The sequence below is a fragment of the Triticum aestivum genome, chromosome 1D (assembly GCF_018294505.1).
Source record: "Triticum aestivum cultivar Chinese Spring chromosome 1D, IWGSC CS RefSeq v2.1, whole genome shotgun sequence".
Taxonomy (NCBI): Eukaryota; Viridiplantae; Streptophyta; class Magnoliopsida; order Poales; family Poaceae; genus Triticum; species Triticum aestivum.
This window is the reverse complement of record NC_057796.1, coordinates 247,402,759-247,427,511: the sequence shown is the minus strand read 5'-3', so window position 1 is coordinate 247,427,511 and position 24,753 is coordinate 247,402,759. Positions and strand designations below refer to the sequence as shown.

The window sequence follows — 24,753 nt, the reverse complement described above, 5'->3', positions numbered from 1 at the left end:
ACCCTAGTTTATGCGTTGCTTCGTAAGGGGCTGATTTGGATCCATATGTTTCATGCTATGGTTAGGTTTACCTTAATACTTCTTTTGTAGTTGCGGATGCTTGCAATAGGGGTTAATCATAAGTGGGATGCTTGTTCAAGTAAGAACAGCACCCAAGCACCGGTCCACCCACATATCAAATTATCAAAGTACCGAACGCGAATCATATGAACGTGATGAAAACTAGCTTGACGATAATTCCCATGTGTCCTCGGGAGCTCTTTTCTCTATATAAGAGTTTGTCCAGGCTTGTCCTTTGCAACAAAAAGGATTGGGCCACCTTGCTGCACTTTATTTACTTTTGTTACTTGTTGCTCGTTACAAATTATCTTATCACAAAACAATCTGTTACCTATAATTTCAGTCCTTGCAGAGAATACCTTGCTGAAACCGCTTATCATTTCCTTTCGCTCCTCATTGGGTTCGACACTCTTACTTATCGAAAGGACTACGATAGATCCCCTATACTTGTGGGTCATCAAGACTCTTTTCTGGCGCCGTTGCCGGGGAGTGAAGCGCCTTTGGTAGGTGGAATTTGGTAAGGAAAAATTTATATAGTGTGCTGAAATTTACTGTCACTTGTTACTATGGAAAGTAATCCTCTGAGGGGCTTGTTCGGGGTATCTTCACCCCGACCAGTAGAGCAAAGAGTTGCTCCTCAACCTACTGAACCTACTGAAAATGAAAATTTCTACTTTGAGATTCCTTCGGGTATGATAGAAAAACTGCTAGCTAATCCTTTTGCAGGAGACGGAACAATGCATCCTGATGAGCACCTAATATATGTGGATGAAGTTTGTGGATTATTTAAGCTTGAAGGTGTGCCCGATGATGTTATTAAGAAGAAGGTTTTCCCTTTATCTTTGAAGGGAGATGCATTTACATGGTATAGGCTATGTGATGATATGGGATCATGGAACTACAAACGATTGAAATTGGAATTTCATCAGAAGTTTTATCCTATGCATCTTGTTCATCGTGATCGCAATTACATATATAATTTCTGGCCTCGCGAAGGAGAAAGCATCGCTCAAGCTTGGGGGAGGCTTAAATCAATGTTATATTCATGCCCCAATCATGAGCTCCCAAGAGAAATAATTATTCCAAATTTTTATGACCGGCTTTCTGATAACAATCGCACCATGCTCGATACTTATTGTGCTGGCTCTTTTATGATGAAGACTATTGAATTCAAATGGGATCTATTGGAAAGAATTAAACGCAACTCTGAAGATTGGGACCTCGACGATGGTAAGGAGTCAGGTATGATACCTAAGTTTGATTGTGTTAAATCTTTTATGGATACCGATGTTTTCCGTAAATTTAGCACTAAATATGGACTTGACTCTGAGATAGTAGCTTCTTTCTGTGAATCCTTTGCTACTCATGTTGATCTCCCTAAGGAAAAGTGGTTTAAATATCATCCTCCCATAGAAGTAAAAGTAGCTGCACCTATTAAAGTTGAAGAAAATACTATAACTTATAATGATCCTATTGTTCCTACTGCTTATGTTGAGAAACCACCTTTTCCTGTTAGGATAAAAGATCATGCTAAAGCTTCAACTGTGGTTCGTAAAAGCAATATTAGAACCTATACACCTCCTGAGCAAGTTAAAGTTGAACCTAATATTGCTATTGTTAAAGATCTCTTGGTCTGATAATATTGATGGGCATGTTATTCATTTCTGTAATGAAACTGCTAGAATTGCCAAACCTTGTGCTAAAGATAAACATAGACCTGTGGTAGGCATGCCTGTTATTTCTGTTAAAATAGGAAATCATTGTTATCATGGCTTATGTGATATGGGTGCTAGTGCTAGGGCAATACCTCATGACTTATACAAAGAAATTATGCATGATATTGCACCTGCTGAGTTAGAAGATATTGATGTCACAATTAAACTTGCTAATAGAGACACTATATCACCAATTGGAATTGTTAGAGATGTTGAAGTCTTGTGTGGAAAAACTAAGTATCCTGCTGATTTTCTTGTTCTCGGTTCCCCACAAGATAGCTTTTGCCCCATTATATTTGGTAGACCCTTCTTGAACACTATTAATGCTAAGATAGACTGCGAAAAGGATGTTGTTACTATTGGTTTGGGTGATATGTCTCATGACTTTAATTTCTCTAAATTTCGTAGACAACACCGTGAAGAGGAATTGCCTAGTAAAGATGAAATTATTGGTCTTGCTTCTATTGCCGTACCTCCTAGTGACCCTTTAGAACAATATTTGCTAGACCATGAAAATGATATGTTTATGAATGAAAGAAGGGAAATAGATGAAGTATTCTTTAAACAGGAACCCATCCTGAAACACAATTTGCCTGTTGAAATCCTAGGGGATCCTCCTCCACCCAAGGGTGATCCCGTGTTTGAGCTTAAACCATTGCCTGATACCCTTAAATATGCTTATCTTGATGAAAAGAAGATATATCCTGTTATTATTAGTGCTAACCTTTCAGAGCATGAGGAAGAGAGATTATTGAAAACTCTGAAGAAGCACCGTGCTGCTATTGGATATACTCTTGATGATCTTAAGGGCATTAGTCCCACTCTATGCCAACACAAAATAAATTTGGAGAAAGATGCCAAACAGTTCGTGATCACCAACGATGGCTGAATCCTAAGATGAAAGAAGTGGTAAGAAAGGAAATACTAAAGCTTCTTGAGGCAGGTATATTTATCCCGTTGCTGATAGTCAGTGGGTAAGTCCTGTCCATTGTGTCCCTAAGAAGGGAGGTATTACTGTCGTTCCTAATGATAAAGATGAATTGATTCCGCAAAGAATTATTACAGGTTATAGGATGGTAATTGATTTCCGCAAATTAAATAAAGCTACTAAAAAAGATCATTACCCCTTACCTTTTATTGATCAAATGCTAGAAAGATTATCCAAACATACACATTTTTGCTTTCTAGATGGTTATTCTGGTTTCTCTCAAATACCTGTGTCAGCCGATGATCAATCAAAGACCACTTTTACTTGCCCTTTCGGTACTTTTGCTTATAGACGTATGCCTTTTGGTTTATGTAATGCACCTGCTACCTTTCAAAGATGCATGATGGCTATATTCTCTGACTTTTGTGAAAAGATATGTGAGGTTTTCATGGATGATTTCTCCGTTTATGGATCCTCTTTTGATGATTGCTTGAGCAACCTTGATCGAGTTTTGCAGAGATGTGAAGAAACTAATCTTGTCTTGAATTGGGAAAAGTGCCACTTTATGGTTAATGAAGGTATTGTCTTGGGGCATAAAATTTCTGAAAGAGGTATTGAAGTTGATAAAGCCAAGGTTGATGCTATTGAAAAGATGCCATGTCCCAAGGACATCAAAGGTATAAGAAGTTTCCTTGGTCATGCCGGTTTTTATAGGAGGTTCATTAAGGACTTCTCAAAAATTTCTCGGCCTCTGACTAATTTATTACAAAAAGATATACCATTTGTCTTTGATGATGATTGTGTAGAAGCATTTGAAATACTTAAGAAAGCATTGATCTCTGCACCTATTGTTCAGCCACCTGATTGGAATTTACCTTTTTAAATTATGTGTGATGCTAGTGATTATGCTGTAGGTGCTGTTCTAGGGCAAAGAGTTGATAAGAAATTAAATGTTATTCAATATGCTAGTAAAACTCTAGACAATGCTCAGAGAAATTATGCTACTACTGAAAAAGAATTCTTAGCAGTTGTATTTGCTTGTGATAAGTTCAGACCTTATATTATTGATTCTAAAGTAACTATTCACACTGATCATGCTGCTATTAAATATCTTATGGAAAAGGAAGATGCTAAACCTAGACTTATTAGATGGGTTCTCCTGCTACAAGAATTTGATTTGCATATTATTGATAGAAAGGGAGCTGAGAACCCCGTTGCAGACAACTTGTCTAGGTTAGAAAATGTTCTTGATGACCCACTACCTATTGATGATAGCTTTCCTGATGAACAATTAAATGTCATAAATGCTTCTCGTACTACTCCATGGTATGCTGATTATGCTAATTACATTGTTGCTAAATTTATACCTCCTAGTTTCACATACCAACAAAAGAAAAAGTTTTTCTATGATTTGAGGCATTACTTTTGGGATGACCCACATCTTTATAAAGAAGGAGTAGATGGTGTTATTAGACGTTGTGTACCTGAGCATGAACAGGAACAGATCCTACGCAAGTGTCACTCCGAGGCTTATGGAGGACACCACGCTGGAGATAGAACTGCACATAAGGTATTGCAATCCGGTTTTTATTGGCCTACTCTCTTCAAGGATGCCCGTAAGTTTGTCTTATCTTGTGATGAATGTCAAAGAATTGGTAATATTAGTAGACGTCAAGAAATGCCTATGAATTATTCACTTGTTATTGAACCATTTGATGTTTGGGGCTTTGATTATATGGGACCGTTTCCTGCCTCTAATGGATATACACATATTTTAGTTGTTGTTGATTACGTTACTAAGTGGGTAGAAGCTATTCCAACTAGTAGTGCTGATCATAACACCTCTATTAAGATGCTTAAAGAAGTTATTTTTCCGAGGTTTGGAGTCCCTAGATATTTAATGACTGATGGTGGTTCACATTTTATTCATGGTGCTTTCCGTAAAATGCTTGCTAAGTATGATGTTAATCATAGAATTGCATCTCCTTATCACCCACAGTCTAGTGGTCAAGTAGAATTGAGTAATAGAGAGCTCAAATTAATTTTGCAAAAGACTGTTAATAGATCTAGAAAGAATTGGTCCAAGAAACTTGATGATGCATTATGGGCCTATAGAACTGCATATAAAAATCCTATGGGTATGTCTCCGTATAAAATGGTTTATGGAAAAGCATGTCACTTACCTCTCGAACTAGAACATAAGGCATATTGGGCTATTAAAGAGCTCAACTATGATTTCAAACTTGCCAGTGAGAAGTGGTTATTTGACATTAGCACACTTGATGAATGGAGAACCCAAGCTTATGAGAATGCCAAATTGTTTAAAGAAAAAGTTAAAAGATGGCATGACAAAAGGATACAAAAGCATGAGTTTAATGTAGGTGATTATGTATTGCTATACAACTCTCGTTTAAGATTTTTTGCAGGAAAACTTCTCTCTAAATGGGAAGGTCCTTAAGTTATCGAGGAGGTTTATCGTTCCGGTGCCATAAAAATCAACAACTTCGAAGGCACAAATCCGAAGGTGGTGAACGGTTAGAGAATCAAACATTATATCTCAGGTAATCCTATTAATGTTGAAACCAATGTTATTGAAACCGTAACCCCGGAGGAATACATAAGGGACACTTTCTGGAACGTTTCAGACTCCGAAAAGGAATAGGTATGTGGTACGGTAAGTAAACCGACTCCAAAACAGTTCTAATGGCAATTTTTCTCCATTTTGGAATATTTAGAAAAATAGAAAAATAAGAAGCAGTCCGGGAAGGACACAAGGGCTCCACGAGGGTGGAAGGCGCGCCCCCTGCCTCGTGGGCACCCCGTGCGCTCTCCGGACTCCGTTTTCTTGCACGATACTTCTTTTGGTCGGTAAAAATTCATTATATATTCTCCTGAAGGTTTTGACTCCCGTATCACGCAATTATCCTCTGTTTGTATTTTGAGCTGTTGCTGCTGCAGACTATAGTAAGATGTCTTCTCAAGAGTCAGTCGGGGAGAGCCGGGTGTCTCATCCGGCTTCGAGATCAAGGACAAACAACAATGCTGACCACTTTGGGCTAGCAACGGAGGAAGAGATGGAAGCTGATTTGAAGAGGATAGATGCCACGGAGGAGGACCAAGAAGTCACTTCTCGCTTCCGAGCTGGATTCACAATGGGGGAACTACAGAGCTCGGCTATTCCAAACTTGGTTATCCCTTCCAATGTTAGATTTCTTATGAAAATATGAAGAAGAGTGTCACTTGTTCTCCCGCAGCTATGCAACACCCTTGGGTGCAAGGAGCTTTGGCTGTTACAGGAAAGCTTCGAAAGGAAATAATGGACCTCAAGCAGCAAGTCAATAAGCTCGAGGAGGAGAATCATATCCTGAGGGGCATCATCGCTAAGAATATCACATCACCATCCCCGAAAAAGGAGACATAATCATATGGGTATGGGCACTCCCCTTGGCAACTGCCAAGCTTGGGGGAGGTGCCCCGGTATCGTATCACCACCACACTCCTATCTTTACCATTTTTCTTAGTTCGATCCTTTTAGTAGTATCTTGATCTAGTAGAATAAAGTTTTAAGTATGATATAGTTTTGAGTTTTGCTTTATGATCCCTTTATGTAATCGAGTCCGTGAGCTATACAATAAAGATTAGTGTTGAGTCAAGGGCTTGATTATTTTGCCATGATCTTGAGTGAATAAAATAAAATAGAAAAGAATAAAAAGAAATAAAAGAGATCATATTGATCTTATGGAGAGTAATGACTTCACATAGAAAGAGTATGATGATTATAAATTGTTGAGAGTTGACAAACATAGCTTTGGTCATCGTTGCAATTAATAGGAAGTAATAAAGAAAGAGAGGTTTCACATATAAATATACTATCTTTGACATCTTTTATGATTTTGAGCACTCATTGAAATACGACATGCTAAAGAGTTGATGTTGGACAAGGAAGACAACGTAATGGGTTATGTTTTCTTATATCTGAGATAAAGTATATTGTCATGGATCATCCAACATGTTGAGCTTGCCTTTCCCCCTCATGCTAGCCAAATTCTTTGCACCAAGTAGAGATACTACTTGTGCTTCCAAATACCCTTAAACCAGTTTTGCCATGAGAGTCCACCATATCTACCTATGGATTGAGTAAGATCCTTTAAGTAAGTTGTCATCGGTGCAAGCAATAAAAATTGCTCTCTAAATATGTATGATTGATTGGTGTGGAGGAAATAAGCTTCATACGATCTTGTGATGTGGAAGAAATAAAAGCGACGGACTGCATAATAAAGGTCCATATCACAAGTGGCAATATAAAGTGACGTTCTTTAGCATTAAGATTTTGTGCATCCAACCCTGAAAGCGCATGGCAACCTCTGCTTCCCTCTGCGAAGGGCCTATCTTTTATTATTACCTTCTACCTCATGCAAGAGTCATGGTGATCTTCACCTTTCCTTTTTACATTTTATCCTTTGGCAAGCACAGGATGTTGGAAAGATCCCGATATATATATATATATATATATATATATATATATATATATATATATAATTGGATGTGGATTAGCATGAATTATTATTGTTGACATTACCCTTGAGGTAAAAGGTTGGGAGGCCAAACTATAAGCCCCTATCTTTCTCTATGTCCGATTAAAACTCCATAACCACAAGTATTGCATGAGTGTTAGCAATTGTGAAAGACTAAATGATAGTTGAGTATGTGGACTTGCTAAAAAGCTCTGACATAGACTCTTTCTGATGTTATGATAAATTGCAATTGCTTCAATGACTGAGATTATAGTTTGTTAGTTCTCAATAAAGTTTCTGATTCATACTTTGCATTGTGAATAGATTATTACTTGAGCATAAGAGATCATATGACATTATCCTTATATGTTGCTGTTATGAGAATAATCATGATGCCCTCATGTTCGTATTTTATTTTATCGACACCTCTACCTCTAAACATGTGGACATATTTATCGTTATCGGCTTCCGCTTGAGGACAAGCGAGGTCTAAGCTTGGGGGAGTTGATACGTCCATTTTGCATCATGCTTTTATATCGATATTTATTGCAATATGGGCTGTTATTACACATTATGTCACAACACTTATGCCTATTCTCTCTTATTTCACAAGGTTTACATAAGGAGGGAGAATGCCGGCAGCTGGAATTCTGAGATGGAAAAGGAGCAAATATTAGAGACCTATTCTGCACAACTCCAAAAGTTCTGAAACTCCACGAAAGTTATTTTTGGAAATAATAAAAAATACTAAGCGGAAGAAATACCAGAGGGGGCCCACACCCTGGCCACATGGGTGGGGGCGCGCCCTACCCCCTGGGCGCGCCCCCTGCCTCGTGGGCCCCCTGTTGGCCCTCCGGTGCCCATCTTCTGCTATATGAAGTCTTTCGTTCGAAGAAAAATCATAAGCAAGCTTTCGGGACGAGACTCCGCCGCCATGAGGCGGAACCTTGGCGGAACCAATCTAGGGCTCTCGCGGAGCTGTTCTGCCGGGGAAACTTCCCTCCAGGAGGGGGAAATCATCGCCATCGCCATCATCAACGCTCCTCTCATCGGGAGGGGCCCAATCTCCATCAACATCTTCACCAGCATCATCTCCTCTCAAACCCTAGTTCATCTCTTGTATCCAATTCTTGTCTCGAAGTCTGGGATTTGTACCTGTAGGTTGCTAGTAGTGTTGATTACTCCTTGTAGTTAATGCTAGTTGGTTTATTTGGTGGAAGATCATATGTTCAGATCCTTTATGCATATTAATACTCCTCTAATTATGAACATGAATATGCTTTGTGAGTAGTTACGTTTGTTCCTGAGGACATGGGAGAAGTCTTGCTATTAGTAGTCATGTGAATTTGGTATTCGTTCGATATTTTGATGAGATGTATGTTGTCTCTCCTCTAGTGGTGTTATGTGAACGTCGACTACATGACACTTCACCATTATTTGGGCCTAGAGGAAGGCATTGGGAAGTAATAAGTAGATGATGGGTTGCTAGAGTGACAGAAGCTTAAACCCTAGTTTACGCGTTGCTTCGTAAGGGGCTGATTTGGATCCATATGTTTCATGCTATGGTTAGGTTTACCTTAATACTTCTTTTGTAGTTGCGGATGCTTGCAATAGGGGTTAATCATAAGTGGGATGCTTGTTCAAGTAAGAACAGCACCCAAGCACCGGTCCACCCACATATCAAATTATCAAAGTACCGAACGCGAATCATATGAACGTGATGAAAACTAGCTTGACGATAATTCCCATGTGTCCTCGGGAGCTCTTTTCTCTATATAAGAGTTTGTCCAGGCTTGTCCTTTGCAACAAAAAGGATTGGGCCACCTTGCTTCACTTTATTTACTTTTGTTACTTGTTGCTCGTTACAAATTATCTTATCACAAAACTATATGTTACCTATAATTTCAGTGCTTGTAGAGAATACCTTGCTGAAAACCGCTTATCATTTCCTTCTGCTCCTCGTTGGGTTCGACACTCTTACTTATCGAAAGGACTACGATAGATCCCCTATACTTGTGGATCATCAGGCGGTGGAAGTCCTAGTCTGGTACGGCCCGACTAAGTCGGTTGACTTTTTTTTTAATAAAAATTCCGCACAGAAAAACAGGGAAAAGAAATACTAAACAGACTCCAAAAATCCTGAAATAAATTTTCCCCGTCCTCTAAAATTATAGTGGACAAGGTGAACATTTATTTGGGCCTCTAATGCAATTTTGAAAAATGCATATTTTTTCCTAATTCAAACAAAATAGTGATAAAACTCCGAATAAAATTCTTATTTGATTTTAATATTAAATCTCCAATATTTGTTTATTTTGGGGAAGTCATTTTATCCCCTCTCTTTTATTTTCATAAAAGAAATATTCGAAGAGAAAATAATTAAAATCAAACGACCCTCTTTTCAAAATTTGAGAAAAACTCAAATATGAAAATAACGGAATCCCCAACTCTCTCCGTGGGTCCTTCAGTTGCGTAGAATTTCTAGGATCAAGGCAAAATGCAATAAAATATGATATGCAATGATGATCTATTGTATAACATTCCAAATTGAAAATTTGGGATGTTACAAACCTACCCCCCTTAAGATGAATCTCGCCCTAGAGATTCGGGTTGGCTAGAAAATAGGCGAGGGTGATCCTTCCGTAGGTCTTCCTCTCGTTCCCAGGTGGCTTCATCCTTGTATGGTGGCTCCACTGAACTTTGTAGAACTTGATAACCTTACTGCGTGTGACTCGGATGGCAAACTCAAGAAACTGCACTGGTTTCTCCTCGTAGGTCAAATCGCTATCCAACTCAATCGCTTCCAGTGGCACTGTATCTCTCAGAGGAATATCAGCCATCTCTGCGTGGCATTTCTTCAACTGAGAAACGTGGAACACATCGTGAACTCCTAACAATCCTTCGGGCAATTCCAACTAGTAAGCAATTTCTCCCATACGTTCCAAAACCTTGTATGGTCCCACAAAACGTGGTGCTAACTTTCCCTTAACTCCAAAACGCTTCACTCCTCGAAGTGGTGATACACGAACATACACTCTGTCTCCGACTTTGTAAACTGTCTCCTTGCATTTAGAATCTACATAGCTCTTCTGCCTGGACTGGGCTACCTTGAGTCTATCACATATCAGCTTAACCTTCTCTTCGGACTCTTCAATCAAATCTGGTCCAAATAACTCACACTCTCCAACTTCATCCCACAACAATAGTGTCCTGCACCTCCTTCCGTACAATGCTTCGAAAGGGGCCATCTTCAAACTGGCTTGATAGCTATTGTTGTAAGAGAACTCTGCATATGGCAAATTGTCGTCCCAACTAGATCCATAGTCTAGTGCACAAGCTCTCAACATGTCCTCCAGAATCTGATTGACTCTCTCAGTCTGTCCATCTGTCTGTGGGTGAAAAGCTGTACTGAACTCTAGCCTGGTTCCCAAAGTCTCATGCAACTGATTCCAAAACTTTGAGGTAAACTGGGTTCCTCTATCTGATACAATGGTCCTCGGAACTCCATGCAGACATACGATCCTGGTCATATATACCTTTGCCAGCTTAGCACTGGTGTAAGTGGTCTTCACTGGGATGAAATGAGCTACCTTCATCAAACGATCGACTACAACCCATATCGAGTCATAGCTTGAACGAGTCCTGGGCAATCCCGTGATAAAGTCCATGCCTAGTTTATCCCACTTCCATTCGGGTATCGGCAATGGCTGTAACAATCCAGCTGGCTTCTGATGTTCTGCCTTCACTCTCTGATATACATCGCAAACTGCTACATACTCCGCAATATCCTTCTTCATTCCGGTCCACCAGAAACTATCCTTCAAATCCAGATACATCTTGGTATTTCCTGGGTGAATCGAATACGGCGAATCATGGGCCTCTTGCAGAATCAACTTCCTGATCTCTGGATCATTAGGCACATAAACACGGTCCTCAAACCATAAGGTATCGTGCTCATCCTCACGAAATCCTTTAGCCTTTCCTTTGCTCATCCTTTCCTTTATCTCGGCAATCTCCTTGTCCGTCTTCCGAGCTTCTCGAATCTTATCCATCAAAGTTGACTGAATCTCCAGTGCGGCTACAAAACCTCTCGAAACTATTTCCAAACATAGCTCACGAAGATCCTCTGCTAACTCCTTGGGTAATCCTCCGGTCATGAGTGTATTGACATGACTCTTGCGGCTCAACGCATCGGCTACTACGTTAGCCTTTCCGGGATGATAATGCAACTTCATATCATAATCCTTAATGAGCTCCAACCATCTCCTCTGCCTGAGATTCAACTCCTTCTGCGTGAAGATATACTTCAAACTCTTGTGATCTGTGTACACCTCACAATGGTTTTCGATGAGAAAATGTCTCCATGTCTTCAACGCATGTACTACGGCTGCTAACTCCAAATCATGGGTAGCATAATTAAACTCATGGGGTTTAAGCTGTCGTGAGGCATATGAGACAACTCTTCCCTCTTGCATAAGTACTGCCCCAAGTCCTCGACGAGAAGCGTCGCAATACACTTGATAATCCTTGCGTTGATCCGGTAGAATCAACACTAGAGCTGTAACCAAGCGTTTCTTCAACTCCTGAAAACTGGCCTCACATTCCTCAGTCCATTTGAACTTGGTGTCCTTCTTTAGCAACTCCGTCATGGGCTTTGCAATCTTCGAGAAATTCTCAATGAACCTCCGGTAGTATCCTGCGAGTCCATGAAAACTCCGGATCTCTCCAACTGACATGGGTGCTTCCCAATTTGTCACAGTGACAACCTTGGTAGGGTCTACTGCTATTCCTTCTCCGGATATAACATGTCCGAGGAATCCAACTTCCATCAACCAAAACTCACACTTGCTGAACTTGGCATATAACTAATGTTCTCTGAGCTTCCCAAGTACCAAACGCAAATGCTCTTTATGCTCCTCTTCATTCTTCGAGTAGACCAGAATATCATCAATGAATACCACGACGAACTTATCCAAAAACTCCATAAACACCTTGTTCATCATGTTCATGAAATAGGCAGGTGCGTTAGTCAGACCAAATGACATAACGGTATACTCATATAGCCCACACCTTGTGGTAAAAGCTGTCTTAGGTATATCCTGCTCTCGAATCTTCAGCTGGTGGAACCCTGATCGCAGATCGATCTTGGAAAACACTTTAGCTCCTTGAAGCTGGTCAAACAAATCATTGATCATCGGCAGTGGGTACTTGTTCTTGATTGTCACCTCATTCAATCCACGATAATCAACAACCATCCTCAACGATCCATCCTTCTTCTCCACTAGAAGCACTGGTGATCCCCAAGGTGACGTGCTTGGGCGAATATAGCCTTTATCCAGTAACTCCTTAATCTGCTTCTTAATATCCTCTAAATCCTTAGCGGGCATCCTGTACGGTCTCTTAGATATTGGCCCTGTGCCTGCAAAAGCTCGATCAAAAACTCAATGTCCCTATCCGGTGGCATGCCTGGCAACTCTTCTGGAAATACATCAGGGAAATCCTTCGCCACTGGTACTTCCACCTGTACAACTCCTGATAAGGAATTCACTTGAGTCCTATTCGGCACATGCCGTGATACATACTTCATCCTTCTTCCTTCCGGGGTGGTAAGATAAATCGACTTACTCGCGCAGTCAATGTTCCGTCCATACTTCGATAACCAATTCATGCCTAATATCACATCCAGTCCTTGTGACTCCAATACTATTAGGTCTGAGGGAAACATGTAATTACCAATCCTTAATGGTAACCGCTCACACCATAGGCTAGCCATATACTCTGCTCCTGGTGAGGTTACTAACATGGGTGACCCTAGGGCTTGGGTTGGCAGTTTAAACTTATCCACAAATCCCCTTGATATGTATGAATGCGATGCACCAGTATCAAAAAGAACGATTGCAGTAAATGACTTAACCATAAACTTACCTATTACTGCATCGGGTTGCGCTTCAACCTCCTCCATGCTAATGTGGTTCACCTGTCCCCTGTTGAAAGGGTTGGACTTCTTCCCAGAGCTTCCATTGCCATTTCCATTCTTTGCTTCAGAACACTCCGTGGCATAATGTCCATTCTTCCCGCACTTGAAACAAGTAATGTGACTTAGATCCTTTTTGGCGGGTGTTGCTGGGTTGGAACGGTTCTGGCCGTTGCTTCCTCCATTACCATTCCCATTCCTGGGGCCACTATGGTTGTGAGAAATCCCTCCATTGTGAGTGTGACCTCCATGGTTATGTTGAAGGGGTCCTCCCGAGTTCGGGGTAAAACGGGGTCTCTGCTGAGCTCCAGAATTATACTTCCCTTGTCCATACTTCCTCTTGTGGTTGTCAGTCTGCTGCTGCTTCCCTTCAATCATGAGAGCTCTATCTACCAACTCCTGGTAGTTATTAAAAGTTGCCACCATCAACTGCATGCTCAGCTCATCATTCAGTCCTTCCAAAAACTTCTCCTGTTTAGCTGCATCCGTAGAAACGTCATCTGGGGCATAACGTGCTAGCTTACTAAAGTCATCCACATACAGGCCAACGGTGCGTCCTCCTTGGTGTAAGTTGTGAAACTCACGCTTCTTCATGGCCATAGCTCCTGCTGATACATGGGCAGTGCGAAAAGCCTGCTGAAACTGGTCCCATGTAATAGTGTCGATGGGGTAAGTGGATGTGAAATTCTCCCACCATGATGCTGCGGGTCCATCAAGCTGATGTGCGGCAAAACAAACTCTCTCCGCATCTGTGCATCCTGCAGTGGTCAACTCCCTTCCAATCTTGCAGAGCCAATCATCTGCAATTATCGGCTCGGTGCTACTGGTGAACACCGGTGGATTCAGCCTTGGAAAATGGGCTAAGTGATCAACATGTGGTGGTGGGTTGTTGTTGTTGTTGTTGTTGTTGTTGTTGTTGTTCCCCTAGTTCTGATTCTGGACTAGTATCTGCATCAAAGCATTCTGCTGCTGGATCAACTAAGTGAGCTCCGGTGGGAAAGCAAATCCATTGTCGCGTCTCGGAGGCATCTGATGGGTTTAGAAAAGATGAGAAAACAGAATAGAATGAGGTCTAGGGGAAAACACTACCCATATGCACATGAGACAAACACAAACATATCACTTCAATCAATTCAAAACAAGGGCATACAATCGGTCTAACTATCGTAAAAAAGTGCTCGAACTAAGCTATATACATGGGGGAAATACTACTACTGATATGGTGGTCGACTAGAAAAATTGATCGGTGGAAGACTCCATAATATCTGCTCCAGCTTCATCAACAAAGTCATCATTGCTATCGTCGGAGTCCGAGTCGGTGTCGTCGATGATGATGTAGTTCTACGGGCAGGTGGAATCGTCGTCTTCTCCTCCTGGCGCGGGGTCTCCCATGATTACTCCCAGCTTCCTTGTCAGATCGTCATTCTTCTCCACGAGTATCGTCATTTCCTCCTCGTATCCATCGCGTGTATACTTGAGTTCTTCATCCAGCTCCGTGATCCTGGTCATTGCCTTCTTCAGATCTATCATGCCTGTGCACATCTGGTTCTCCTGGCGACGAATGTGCTGGTTTAACTCCTGGATGAAAGCTGCAATAGATCTATCCTTCCTGGTGCTGATCATCTCCCATTGCTCATCTCGGCGCCAACAAATCTGGTAAATAGTATCCTTGAGATCCTTGTGGTAAACTTCTCCATTGCGTCCCATGGAGATGTGGGTTGCCATGCTCTTTCCTAGACTCCAGGTGGGTGCATCAAAGGAAAACTCTATGGGCTCAGTAACTGGCGTGAACGTCCTTCCTGGAACTTGAACTTGAATCATCCAGCGCTCCTCTTCTGGAAAGTGGCGTTGTAGGTCCCGGTGAAGCTTGGTATTCTGATGTTTAGGTATCTAGTGACTTCCTTCAAGTGTCGTCCAAAAGGTGTATCTTCATCCGGTTGTGCAAACTTGTTCCTCGAGTCCGCCATCCTAAGGAGTAGAAAACGGAGATGAGTCAGAAATGTGAAGAGAGTAGTGATCTAGGGTTTTAGCTTAGTGGTCATGTCCTACAGTCAGCGTGTGCTCTGATACCATCTTGTAGCGACCAGACCTCAAACAGTCTGATCTTTGTGCATCAGCGTCATCCCTGGATCGGTAATGCTGACACGCACAGTACTTGAGGATTTATAACAGAGTAGCAATCACACACTTATTACATCGAATGTCTCAAAAGAGAACTTATTACAATAAATATGGCTTAAGGCCATCTAAAACGATAACAGCGGAAGGCTTGGAAGATAAAGTGAGCCCGTCAACTCCAACGGCATCACTGAGTGAAAGACAACGACCTATGGCTCCTTACTCGTCGTCTGAAAAGTCTGCAACATGAACGTTGCAGCCCGAAACGGGCCAGCACATGGAATATGCTGGCAATGTAACACAAGAGAGTAATGAACAGAATAGTTGCTATCACTACATGCATATATGGCTGGTGGAGGCTCTATGGTTAACATGTTTTTGCGAAAAGCCAATTTTTCCCTACAACAAAGGAATAAATTTTATTTAACTGTCATGGTGGTTGTTAAACATTGAGAAGGTTCCTCCAACTCAATCCCAATTAAGCACCATCATTAAACCCAATCAAATTATAATAAGGGTGATGAGATCAACATAATAATCCAAGAACTAGATACTCAAAACGTCCATAACCGGGGACATGGCTAACCATGATTAGTTTGTACACTCTGCAGAGGTTTGCGCACTTTTCCCCACAAGAATCGAATACATCCATGGTCGGAGATTCGAGACACAGTCTTTCTGAAGCATTAACTCTCTACTCTGGGTAGACAGTACCACCTACAACCCACTACATCTGCTAGTCTACCTCTTCAAGAGCTTCACGCAACTTACTCAACTATGCTAGAGCCCATAATGGCTTGTGGCTGCACATGGAAGTTTCTAGCATGAATAATCTTATGATCCCTTTGAGCCTGGGTGGCGGACCGTAGGATGATCACACGGGTCCTCTGGGATATCCTAGGACAACATTGGATTCTCCAGGTGCCCACAAGCAATCCACCCAGATGTGTATTTAAGTTGCCACCTTAAGTTGAACCATTAATTAACAACTCACATCTGTCATGGATACACTCAAACCCAATCCACGTCTACTAGCATAGCATAGCAATATAAGCAACGTAGAAGTAACTCCCATAGGTTTGATAATAAATAGGTAAATAGGTACTACTCATCTACTTCCCAAAACCAAAGTTAATCAAATCCTAACCATACAATTGTTTGAGGATTGATCTAATGCAATAAAACTGGGTAGTAAAGAGGTATGAGCAAAGTGTTACTTGCCTTGCTCATGATCCGTGAAACCTAGAGACTTGTAGTAGCACGCTTCGCACTCCGGGTACTCTATCGCAAACAAACAAGCATACAATAAGCATTCAACTAGAAGCACGGGTAAAACTCAAATAAGAAATCTAACCAGAAAGTTCAACATAAGAACTCCGGTTTGCAAAAAGAATCAAATCAAACGAAGCAACAAAACTCAAACTGCGAAAGAAACAAGATCCATTTACTAATCTGGACTTAAGTCAAATTTTACAGTAGCAAAATCTTGTTCAAGTTGGTTAAACAGAAAGAGGGCTTAAAAATGAAGATCTAGGCGCTTGAATCGCCTGATTCCGATAAATGAGTGAAAAGATGTAAAACGAAAATCGGGTCAGAAATCGCGATCGAAAATAATCGCGGAAAAACCCTGGAAAAATAAAAACTAACGAACAGGCTAACGAACGAACGTTCGCTGTCTGCGGCTAATGAGTGAAAACCGTTCATTAAAACGAACGTACGAACGGGCGTTCGCTAAAAAACTAAACCGATCTAAAAAATTAACCGGGGTTTCTAAAAAAACCGAATGGTTTTCTGATGAAAACCGGCGGCTACCTCGGTTCGCGTGGCGGCGGCGGCGGTCAACTCCGGCGGCGAGGGGTGGGCTGGGGTGGGCTGCGGGATCGGCGGGGCGGCTTATAAAGCCTGGGGCGGCGGAAGTCCTAGTCGGGTACGGCCCGACTAAGTCGGTTGACTTTTTTTAATTAATTCCGCGCAGAAAAAAGGAAAAGAAATAATAAATGGACTCCAAAAATCCTGAAATAATTTTTTCCCGTCCTCTAAAAATATAGCGGACAAGTTGAACATTTATTGGGCCTCTAATACAATTTTTAAGGACGCATATTTTTTGCTAATTCAAACAAAATAGCGATAAAACTCCGAATAAAATTCTTATTTGATTTTGATATTAAATCTCCAATATTTCTTTATTTGGGAAAGTCATTTTATCCCCTCTCTTTTATTTTCACAAAAGAAATATTCGAAGAGAAAATAATTAAAATCAAATGACCCTCTTTTCAAAATTTGAGAAAAACTCAAATATGAAAATAACGAAATCCCCAACTCTCTCCGTGGGTCCTTGAGTTGTGTAGAATTTCTAGGAGCAAGCCAAAATACAATAAAATATGATATGCGATGATGATCTAATGTATAACATTCCAAATTGAAAATTTGGGATGTTACACATATGCGCGGAGGAGTCTGGCTTGGGTTTGGGAAGAAGAAGCTGACAGGTGGGGTCCACCTGTTGGTGGCTAGTGGTAGCGAGCGAGGCAGAGGCGATTCGGGCGATGGCTGCGGCCCGACGCTGGGCTGGGCTGGCCTGGCGGCTAGCTGGGCCGGCATAGCTCGGCGATTTCTCATTTTTTTAAACACAGACACAACAAAAGAAACCAAATGAAATAAAAGTATAATATAGGCATATTATATATCAAAATTTTCAGAAAAATATTTTCTAAAACATGAACATATTTTTAGAGGCAAATCAATTCTACCAAAAAATAAATTAAGAATACAGTGGTACTGGTTCATTTAAAAACCAAGTTAAAATATTTTAAAATACCAAAATGATTTCAAACTCATTTTTATCCACTTTTCTACTGTAGGGAATCATTTTACCCTACTTTCCATATATTTTATTTTTGGAGAAAAATAATTTGAATAAAAACCAAATAACTCCAAATTGAAAGTGGGTTTCAAACTAACTACAAAAGGACTTTCAATTTGATTATTTGAACCTCCAACTCTCTTTCTTAGCATTTGAAGAAGTCATTTTATCTTCTCGCATGAAACTCATTGAGTTGCATAAAGTTTCTGAATTTGGAATATTTCCAAATGGAATTCAAATCTTTTCAAAACCCTGTTCATTTATTTAAATGGAAGTAGTCATATCATCTCCACTCTAGGGTTTTGTGATGAAATGAATTTTAATTCATGTAGATCATAAATGCAAGGTGAAAGTTTGGGGAAGTCATTTCATTCCCTCTCATTCAACTTTCAAAAAGTTTCAAATTTCACTCAATTTCACACAACAAATCACACAAGAAATCATTATCACTTAATTAATATAACATCCCAAAATTTAGAATTTTGGGATGTTACAAGCAGGATTAGAGTTATCCGCTTTATTAGGGAGAATGCCCTCTGCAGTGGGTTATCAACCTACTCTTAGTACATAAATGGGTTCTTTGCAAGAAAGAATTGCTTCTACTAAAAAGGGATCTATAACTTCGATTCAAGCAGTTTATGTACCTGTAGACGATTTGACCGACCCTGCCCCTGGCACAACATTTGCACATTTGGATGCTACTACCGTACACTCCAGAGGATTAGCTTCCAAGGGTATTTATCCAGCAGTAGATCCTTTAGATTCAACCTCGACTATGTTACAGCCTCGGATCATTGGCAACGGACATTATGAAACTGCGCAAAGAGTTAAGGAAACTTTACAACGTTACAAAGAACTTCAGGACATTATTGTAATTCTTGGCTTGGATGAATTATTAGAAGAGGATCGTTTAACTGTAGCAAGAGCAAGAAAAATTGAGTGTTTCTTATCACAACCATTCTTTGTGGCAGGAGTTTTTACTGGTTCTCCAGGAAAGTATGTTTCTCTTGCGGAAACTATTAGGGGATTTCAACTAATCCTTTCCAGAGAATTAGACGGCCTACCTGAGTAGGATTTTTATTTGGTGGGTAACATCGATGAAGCTAGCACGAAAGCTATAACCTTAGAAGAGGAGAACAAATCGCAGAAATGAAATTAAATCTTTATGTATTGACTCGTAAGCGAATTTTTTGGGATTGTGAAGTGAAAGAAATCATTTTATCCACTAATAGTGTCCAAATTGGCGTATTACCAAGCCACGCCCCCATTAACACAGCAGTAGATATGGTTCCTTTGAGAATATGCCTCCTCAACGGCCAATGGTTACAACGGTTATGTGGAGCGGTTTTGCGAGAATAGTTAATAATGAGATCATCATTTTAGGAAATGATGCGGAACTGGGTAGTGATATTGATTCGGAGGAAGCTCAAAAGGCACTTGAAATAGCCGAAGCTAACTTGAGTAAAGCTGAGGGTACGAAAGATTTGGTTGAAGCGAAGTGAAGCTCTCAGTCGAGCTAGGATACAAATCGAGGCTGTCTATTGGATTCCCCCATCCAATTGAAGACAATCCAGTGGTTTATAGTTGATACAAAGAAAAAGGGAAGAGGGGTAGAAAAAGTTATTAGATAGTGAAGTGAAGTAAGTCCAATGCTATCTAGTAATTTTTCTACCTACTTACCTACTATTGGATTTGAACCAATGACTCCCTCCGTATGAAAGCAATACTCTAACCACTAAGTTAAGTAGGCAATTTATCACCACAAAGGAAGACCCATTACTTCGATCGATTATATATTGAATCCCTTTTCTAAGCAATACCACTATGTTATTGGTCTGTTATATACTAAATACTAAACAGATACAGATCAAAGGGGTATCCTCTTGCATTAGAAAATATTCATCTTGACAAGAAATTATCTATATGTTAAGATATCGTTGATAAGGGCTATAGCTCAGTTCGATTGAGCAACTCGTTGACACGTGCGCCAATGCTTTTAAAAGGAGCTTATTATGCAATGAACATAATCGATCTTCTTGCAAAATGTCTTACTTCATAGATTCGAGAGAATAGGAGAACAGTAGCCTGACAAACAGTCGGTTTAGTCCGATTCAGGTGCCAATTCAGGTGCCTAATCAAATAGAACCCTCATGGATTTGCTAGTTGATAAGGTAAATATCCAGCCCACTAAATTCTAGGCATAATGAGGATAAGGGCCTCCAAAAAACTTCTTTTCGTTCTATGAACTTTAAGGTGTATGAAGTCTCATAGTTAACTCTTGAAGTGGAATGATAGAGATTCCATTTCACTTAGGTTGATTTAATTTAGACCGGAGGCAGACCTAAGTCAAGGTAATCCTCCTTTGAAACACTTTGGTATTGCTCCTAGATAGAACATAATACAAAAAATCAATCAGAGCACAGGGAGCCATCTCATTATCTTTCCGTAAAGAAAAACTATGGTGGACTAACTGATCTTTAAATCAGTTTATGAAAGAGCCCAATGCAAAAAAATGCATGTTGGGTCTTTGAAACAGTTCAAATCATTTCGATAGTAATCCGTTTGATTCTGTTTTACCGAGAAGGTCTATGGTTCGAATCTGTATAGCCCTAATATGCCCTTTTTAGATTTTAGGATCTCTATCCTATGTTTTCTTTAGTTTAGTGTAGCTTTCATTTTCTCATTAGTATTTGTTTATAGATTGGATAAGTGCCTGCGACATAGAATAGAGATAAAAGCATTACCAAAGGCTCCTTCATCGAAAATCAAAATCATACAGACAGGAAAAGAAAATCGAATTTCTATCAAATCAATGGAAGAAGGGACCCTTTCCCGGATTTGAATCCCATCCTCCTTCAAATAGGATATCTCTAGACTTCCCTATAATAACTGCAATGATTTTATCCATTTTGCGAATTCCTACTTTGTTTTAAGTATCACTACTACAGGATGCTGCTAACGCGACACTACGATGAGAGACCCTTTCACGAAACTGTGTGCGATGCACTGATCGCAAACGGCGATGTAAAAAACCCGACAAAAAACTCCAACTCCATATATTCACTATCGGGGAGAAAAAAATCAGAGAGAAGGATTCATCGCGTTTTACGATACGGAGCCGCCACCAAGCCCTAAAACCTCTCGAGAGGGCTGATCTGGAGTCCGTTCGGGGCTCCGGAGAGGGGAATCCGTCGTCGTCGTCATCATCAACCATCCTCCATCACCAATTTCATGATGCTCACCGCCGTGCGTGAGTAATTCCATCGTAGGCTTGCTGGACGGTGATGGGTTGGATGAGATTTATCATGTAATCGAGTTAGTTTTGTTAGTGTTTGATCCCTAGTATCCTCTATGTTCTGAGATTGATGTTGCTATGACTTTGCTATGCTTAATGGTTGTCATTAGGGCCCGAGTGCCATGATTTCAGATCTGAACCTATTATGTTTTCATGAATATATGTGAGTTCTTGATCCTATCTTGCAAGTCTATAGTCACCTACTATGTGTTATGATCCGGCAACCCCGAAGTGACAATAATCGGGACCACTCCCGGTGATGACCATAGTTTGAGGAGTTCATGTATTCACTATGTGTTAATTCTTTGGTCCGGTACTCTATTAAAAGGAGGCCTTAATATCCCTTAGTTTCCATTAGGACCCCGCTGCCACGGGAGGGTAGGACAAAAGATGTCATGCAAGTTCTTTTCCATAAGCACGTATGATTATATTCGGAATACATGCCTACATTACATTGATGAATTGGAGCTAGTTCTGTGTCACCCTATGTTATGATTGTTACATGATGAACCGCATCCGGCATAATTCTCCATCACCGATCCAATGCCCACGAGCTTTTCACATATTGTTCTTTGCTTATTTACTTTTCCGTTGCTACTGTTACAATCACTACAAAGCCCAAAAATATTACTTTTGCTACCGTTACCGTTACTTCCATACTACTTTGCTACTAAATACTTTGCTGCAGATACTAAGTTATCCAGGTGTGGTTGAATTGACAACTTAACTGCTAATACTTGAGAATATTCTTTGGCTCCCCTTGTGTAGAATCAATAAATTTGGGTTGAATACTCTACCCTCGAAAACTGTTGCGATCCCCTATACTTGTGGGTTATCAAGACTATTTTCTGGCACCGTTGCCGGGGAACATAGCTCTATTCTTTGAGTCACTTGGGATTTATATCTGCTGGTCACTATGAAGAACTTGAAAGACGCGAAAACAACAATTTATCCCTCAACTGCGAGGGGAGGTAAGGAACTGCCATCTAGCTCTGCACTTGATTCACCTTCTGTTTTGTGTAAGCTTGCAACACCTAAACCTGCTTCTGCTATTAATTCTGATATGTCGCATGTTATTGATGATGCCACTTCTGCTATGCATGATACTTATGATTAAACTACTTCTATGCCTGATACTACTGTGCCACTTGGTGAATTTCTTGATGAACAACTTGCTAGGGTTAGAGGGAATGAAATTATTGAAACTGATAATTTTGATGATAGTGATGATGAAGACTCTCCCCCTAATAAATATGAATTGCCTGTTGTGCCTCAGGGTTATGTTCTGGATGAAGAATCTGCTAGAGCTATTCTTGCTTGCAATGATAGAAGTGATTTAAAGAGGTTATTAGCTAAATGAAAGCAGCGATCTCTTAATGCTAGAATGAAACCTGACCCTGCTTTTCCTACTTCACCTATCTGTGTTACTGATAAGGATTATGAATTCTCTGTTGATCCTGACATAATTACTTTGGTTGAATATGATCCTTTTTATGGCTATGAATCTGAAACTGTTGTGGCACATCTTACTAAATTAAATGATATAGCCACCATGTTCACTAATGATGAGAGAACCCGCTACTTTTATATCCTTAAAATATTTCCGTTCTCATTAAAGGGTGATGCTAAGATATGGTTTAATTCTCTTGATCCTGGTTGTGTGCGTAGTCCCCAGGATATGATTTATTACTTCTCTGCTAAATATTTCCCTGCTCATAAGAAACAAGCTGCTTTAAGGGATATATACAATTTTGTGAAAATTGAAGAAGAGAGTCTCCCACAAGCTTGGGGGAGGCTTCTCCAATTACTTAATGCTTTGCCTGATCATCCGCTTAAGAAAAATGAAATACTTGATATCTTTTATAATGGACTAACCGATGCTTCCAGAGATTACCTGGATAGTTGTGCTGGTTCTATTTTCAGGGAAAGAACATCGGATGAAGCTGAAATTCTATTGAATAATATGTTGACAAATGAAAATAATTGGACACTTCCTGAGCCAACTCCTGAGCCTATTCCTAAACCAACTCCGAAGAAGAGAGGTGTTCTATTTCTCAGTCCTGAGGATATGCAAGAGGAAAAGAAATCTATGAAAGAAAAGGGTATTAAAGCTGAAGATGTTAAGAACTTACCTCCTATTGAAGAAATACATGGTCTTAATTTACCGCCTGACGAAGAAACATATGATCTTAATCCATCACTTATTGAAGAAACTCATGGTCTTGATAACCCGACACAGGTAGTAATGGTAAATGCTCTCTATAGATTTGATGAAGGCGATGTTCCGCACTATAAGTCTGCTAGACAATGCTTAGAAGAGTTTGATAATTATATAGTCAAACAAGAAAACTTCAATGCTTATTTTGGTAGGCAATTGAAATACCATTCCGATACGCTTGAACACTTGGGTGATTATATGTCTAGAGTTAAAGGTGAACTTAAACTGATTACTAAACATGCTTCTATGGTTACCACTCAATTAGAACAAGTACTTAAATCTCAAAATGATTTGCTAAATGAATTGAATAGTAAGAATAATGATTATGCTGTTAGAGTGGCTACTAGAACTGGTAAAATGACTCAGGAACCTTTGTATCCTGAGGCCATCCTAAGAGAATTGAGCAAGATTCTTAGAGAAATAATATTGATGCACCTAGCTCTTCTAAAAAGAAGAAAAAGAAAAATGATAGGACTTTGCATGCTTCTAGTGAACCTATTACTAGACCACCTGAGAATCCAAATGATATTTCTATTTTTGATGTTGAAACACAATCTGGTAATGAACATGAACCTAGTGAAAATGTTAATGATGATGTTCATGTTGATGCTCAACCTAGCAATGATAATGATGTAGAGATTGAACCTGCTGTTGATCTTGATAACCCACAATCAGAGAATCAACGTCATGATAAGAGAGACTTTGTTGCTAGAAAACATGGTAAAGAAAGAGAACCTTGGGTTCAGAAACCCATGCCTTTTCCTCCCAAACCATCCAAGAAAAAGGATGATGAGGATTTTGAGCGCTTTGCTGAAATGATTAGACCTATCTTTTTGCGTATGGGATTAACTGATATGCTCAAAATGAATCCTTATGCTAAGTACATGAAAGAAATTGTTACAAATAAAAGAAAGATACCGGAAGCTGAAATTTCCACCATGCTTGCTAATTATACTTTTAAGGGTGGAATACCTAAGAAACTAGGAGATCCAGGAGTACCAACTATACCATGCTCCATTAAAAGAAAGTATGTTAAACTGCTTTGTGTCATCTTGGAGCCGGTGTTAG

At 40.1% G+C, this 24,753-nt stretch overlaps 1 pseudogene; it reads left to right on the top strand.

The window, feature by feature from the left end:
• Positions 1-18,659: 18,659 nt before the first annotated feature.
• On the top strand, positions 18,660-19,325 carry LOC123158767 (ATP synthase subunit beta, chloroplastic-like; annotated as a pseudogene).
• The last annotated feature ends 5,428 nt before the right edge of the window (positions 19,326-24,753 follow it).